Source organism: Vicugna pacos, unplaced genomic scaffold (assembly GCF_048564905.1).
Source record: "Vicugna pacos unplaced genomic scaffold, VicPac4 scaffold_20, whole genome shotgun sequence".
Lineage (NCBI taxonomy): Eukaryota > Metazoa > Chordata > Mammalia > Artiodactyla > Camelidae > Vicugna > Vicugna pacos.
The window spans coordinates 56449041-56455040 of NW_027328741.1; positions in this window are offsets into that span (position 1 = coordinate 56449041).

Genomic DNA, 6000 nt, shown 5'->3' on the forward strand with positions numbered 1-6000 from the left:
GTGTTAGGGAAAGCTTGTGAAAATGTGTACACGAGTCTATATGAAATTATTCCTTTTATAGAGGATGAAAAATCAGTAATCCACTTGCTCACAACTCAGGAATGCATGTTTGTCGAATCCGTCATGCATGTAACATATACGGAACACGGAATTTCATGTTGAAGGTATCTATTCAAATTACATATCTCTAGGGTAGAATTTGCTCCAAGAGGGTTTTCCTGTGATCAAAGTGGGATTCTTGAAACTGGTGATAGGAGAAGCAACGAAGTCCAAGGAACTATTTCAAAGTGCATAAGTAACTTGTCTGGTGGATGAAACATCTGTCATGCGCATGTTCACAGCTCAGAAATGCATGTTTGAGGAATCCGTGATGCATGAAACATGTTCGGAATACGGAATGCCTTGGTTATGTAAACAATGTAAATTACATGTGTATTGCTGAGAATTCGCTCAAAGAGTGTTTTCCACTGCCAAATGTCCGATTTTAGAACCTGGTGATACAAAAAACTTATGAAGTCAGAGTAAATATTTCAAAGTGTAATATATGCCTTCTTTGGTGGATGAAAGTTCACTAATCCACATGCTCACAACTCAGAAACGCATGTTTCTCGAATCCGTCATGCATGTATCATGTACGGAACCCGGAATGCCATGTTGATGGAATTCATGTAAATTATATATCTATTAGGTTGAATACACTCCAGAAGTATTCTTCTGTGAAAAATGAACGAATTCGAAACTTGTGTTAGGGAAAGCTTGTGAAAATGTGTACACGAGTCTATATGAAATTATTCCTTTTATAGAGGATGAAAAATCAGTAATCCACATGCTCACAACTCAGGAATGCATGTATGTCGAATCCGTCATGCATGTAACATGTACGGAACACGGAATATCATGTTGAAGGAATCTATTCAAATTACATATCTCTAGGGTAGAATTCGCTCCAAGAGGGTTTTCCTGTGATCAAAGTGTGATTCTTGAAACTGGTGATAGGAGAAGCAACGAAGTCCAAGGAACTATTTCAAAGTGCATAAGTAAATTGTTTGGTGGTTGAAACATCTGTCATGCGCATGTTCACAGCTCAGAAATGCATGTTTGAGGAATCCGTGATGCATGAAACATGTTCGGAATACGGAAAGCCATGGTTATGTAAACAATGTAAATTACATGTGTATTGCTGAGAATTCACTCAAAGAGTGTTTTCCACTGCCAAATGTCCGATTTTAGAACCTGGTGATACAAAAAACTTATGAAGTCAGAGTAAATATTTCAAAGTGTAATATATGCCTTCTTTGGTGGATGAAAGTTCACTAATCCACATGCTCACAACTCAGAAACGCATGTTTCTCGAATCCGTCATGCATGTATCATGTACGGAACCCGGAATGCCATGTTGATGGAATTCATGTAAATTATATATCTATTAGGTTGAATACACTCCAGAAGTATTCTTCTGTGAAAAATGAACGAATTCGAAACTTGTGTTAGGGAAAGCTTGTGAAAATGTGTACACGAGTCTATATGAAATTATTCCTTTTATAGAGGATGAAAAATCAGTAATCCACATGGTCGCAACTCAGGAATGCATGTTTGTCGAATCCGTCATGCATGTAACATATACGGAACACGGAATTTCATGTTGAAGGAATCTATTCAAATTACATATCTCTAGGGTAGAATTTGCTCCAAGAGGGTTTTCCTGTGATCAAAGTGGGATTCTTGAAACTGGTGATAGGAGAAGCAACGAAGTCCAAGGAACTATTTCAAAGTGCATAAGTAACTGGTTTGGTGGATGAAACATCTGTCATGCGCATGTTCACAGCTCAGAAATGCATGTTTGAGGAATCCGTGATGCATGAAACATGTTCGGAATACGGAATGCCATGGTTATGTAAACAATGTAAATTCCATGTGTATTGCTGAGAATTCGCTCAAAGAGTGTTTTCCACTGCCAAATGTCCGATTTTAGAACCTGGTGATACAAAAAACTTATGAAGTCAGAGTAAATATTTCAAAGTGTAATATATGCCTTCTTTGGTGGATGAAAGTTCACTAATCCACATGCTCACAACTCAGAAACGCATGTTTCTCGAATCCGTCATGCATGTATCATGTACGGAACCCGGAATGCCATGTTGATGGAATTCATGTAAATTATATATCTATTAGGTTGAATACACTCCAGAAGTATTCTTCTGTGAAAACTGAACGAATTCGAAACTTGTGTTAGGGAAAGCTTGTGAAAATGTGTACACGAGTCTATATGAAATTATTCCTTTTATAGAGGATGAAAAATCAGTAATCCACATGCTCACAACTCAGGAATGCATGTATGTCGAATCCGTCATGCATGTAACATGTACGGAACACGGAATATCATGTTGAAGGGATCTATTCAAATTACATATCTCTAGGGTAGAATTCGCTCCAAGAGGGTTTTTCTGGGATCAAAGTGTGATTCTTGAAACTGGTGATAGGAGAAGCAACGAAGTCCAAGGAACTATTTCAAAGTGCATAAGTAACTTGTTTGGTGGTTGAAACATCTGTCATGCGCATGTTCACAGCTCAGAAATGCATGTTTGAGGAATCCGTGATGCATGAAACATGTCCGGAATACGGAATGCCATGGTTATGTAAACAATGTAAATTACATCTGTATTGGTGAGAATTCGCTCAAAGAGAGTTTTCTACTGCCAAATTTCCGATTTTCGAACCTGGTGATACAAAAAACTTATGAAGTCAGAGTAAATATTTCAAAGTATAATATATGCCTTTTTGGTGGATGAAAGTTCACTAATCCACATGCTCACAACTCAGAAACGCATGTTTCTCGAATCCGTCATGCATGTATCATGTACGGAACCCGGAATGCCATGTTGATGGAATTCATGTAAATTATATATCTATTAGGTTGAATACACTCCAGAAGTATTCTTCTGTGAAAAATGAACGAATTCGAAACTTGTGATAGGGAAAGCTTGTGAAAATGTGTACACGAGTCTATATGAAATTATTCCTTTTATAGAGGATGAAAAATCAGTAATCCACATGCTCACAACTCAGGAATGCATGTATGTCGAATCCGTCATGCATGTAACATGTACGGAACACGGAATATCATGTTGAAGGAATCTATTCAAATTACATATCTCTAGGGTAGAATTCGCTCCAAGAGGGTTTTCCTGTGATCAAAGTGTGATTCTTGAAACTGGTGATAGGAGAAGCAACGAAGTCCAAGGAACTATTTCAAAGTGCATAAGTAACTTGTTTGGTGGTTGAAACATCTGTCATGCGCATGTTCACAGCTCAGAAATGCATGTTTGAGGAATCCGTGATGCATGAAACATGTCCGGAATACGGAATGCCATGGTTATGTAAACAATGTAAATTACATGTGTATTGGTGAGAATTCGCTCAAAGAGAGTTTTCTACTGCCAAATTTCCAATTTTAGAACCTGGTGATACAAAAAAATTATGAAGTCAGAGTAAATATTTCAAAGTGTAATATATGCCTTCTTTGGTGGATGAAAGTTCACTAATCCACATGCTCACAACTCAGAAACGCATGTTTCTCGAATCCGTCATGCATGTATCATGTACGGAACCCGGAATGCCATGTTGATGGAATTCATGTAAATTATATATCTATTAGGTTGAATACACTCCAGAAGTTTTCTTCTGTGAAAAATGAACGAATTCGAAACTTGTGTTAGGGAAAGCTTGTGAAAATGTGTACACGAGTCTATATGAAATTATTCCTTTTATAGAGGATGAAAAATCAGTAATCCACTTGCTCACAACTCAGGAATGCATGTATGTCGAATCCGTCATGCAAGTAACATGTACGGAACACGGAATATCATGTTGAAGGAATCTATTCAAATTACATATCTCTAGGGTAGAATTCGCTCCAAGAGGGTTTTTCTGGGATCAAAGTGTGATTCTTGAAACTGGTGATAGGAGAAGCAACGAAGTCCAAGGAACTATTTCAAAGTGCATAAGTAACTTGTTTGGTGGTTGAAACATCTGTCATGCGCATGTTCACAGCTCAGAAATGCATGTTTGAGGAATCCGTGATGCATGAAACATGTTCGGAATACGGAATGCCATGGTTATGTAAACAATGTAAATTACATGTGTATTGGTGAGAATTCGCTCAAAGAGTGTTTTCCACTGCCAAATGTCCGATTTTAGAACCTGGTGATACAAAAAATTATGAAGTCAGAGTAAATATTTCAAAGTGTAATATATGCCTTCTTTGGTGGATGAAATTTCACTAATCAACATGCTCACAACTCAGAAACGCATGTTTCTCGAATCCGTCATGCATGTATCATGTACGGAACCCGGAATGCCATGTTGATGGAATTCATGTAAATTATATATCTATTAGGTTGAATACACTCCAGAAGTATTCTTCTGTGAAAAATGAACGAATTCGAAACTTGTATTAGGGAAAGCTTGTGAAAATGTGTACACGAGTCTATATGAAATTATTCCTTTTATAGAGGATGAAAAATCAGTAATCCACTTGCTCACAACTCAGGAATGCATGTATGTCGAATCCGTCATGCATGTAACATGTACGGAACACGGAATATCATGTTGAAGGAATTAATTCAAATTACATATGTCTAGGGTAGAATTCGCTCCAAGAGGGTTTTTCTGGGATCAAAGTGTGATTCTTGAAACTGGTGATAGGAGAAACAACGAAGTCCAAGGAACTATTTCAAAGTGCATAAGTAACTTGTTTGGTGGTTGAAACATCTGTCATGCGCATGTTCACAGCTCATAAATGCATGTTTGAGGAATCCGTGATGCATGAAACATGTTCGGAATACTGAATGCCATGGTTACGTAAACAATGTAAATTACATGTGTATTGGTGAGAATTCCCTCAAAGAGTGTTTTCTACTGCAAATGTGCGATTTTAGAACCTGGTGATACACAAAAATTATGAAGTCAGAGTAAATATTTCAAAGTGTAATATATGCCTTCTTTGGTGGATGAAAGTTCACTAATCCACATGCTCACAACTCAGAAACGCATGTTTCTCGAATCCGTCATGCATGTATCATGTACGGAACCCGGAATGCCATGTTGATGGAATTCATGTAAATTATATATCTATTAGGTTGAATACACTCCAGAAGTATTCTTCTGTGAAAAATGAACGAATTCGAAACTTGTGTTAGGGAAAGCTTGTGAAAATGTGTACACGAGTCTATATGAAATTATTCCTTTTATAGAGGATGAAAAATCAGTAATCCACTTGCTCACAACTCAGGAATGCATGTTTGTCGAATCCGTCATGCATGTAACATATACGGAACACGGAATTTCATGTTGAAGGTATCTATTCAAATTACATATCTCTAGGGTAGAATTTGCTCCAAGAGGGTTTTCCTGTGATCAAAGTGGGATTCTTGAAACTGGTGATAGGAGAAGCAACGAAGTCCAAGGAACTATTTCAAAGTGCATAAGTAACTTGTCTGGTGGATGAAACATCTGTCATGCGCATGTTCACAGCTCAGAAATGCATGTTTGAGGAATCCGTGATGCATGAAACATGTTCGGAATACGGAATGCCTTGGTTATGTAAACAATGTAAATTACATGTGTATTGCTGAGAATTCGCTCAAAGAGTGTTTTCCACTGCCAAATGTCCGATTTTAGAACCTGGTGATACAAAAAACTTATGAAGTCAGAGTAAATATTTCAAAGTGTAATATATGCCTTCTTTGGTGGATGAAAGTTCACTAATCCACATGCTCACAACTCAGAAACGCATGTTTCTCGAATCCGTCATGCATGTATCATGTACGGAACCCGGAATGCCATGTTGATGGAATTCATGTAAATTATATATCTATTAGGTTGAATACACTCCAGAAGTATTCTTCTGTGAAAAATGAACGAATTCGAAACTTGTGTTAGGGAAAGCTTGTGAAAATGTGTACACGAGTCTATATGAAATTATTCCTTTTATAGAGGATG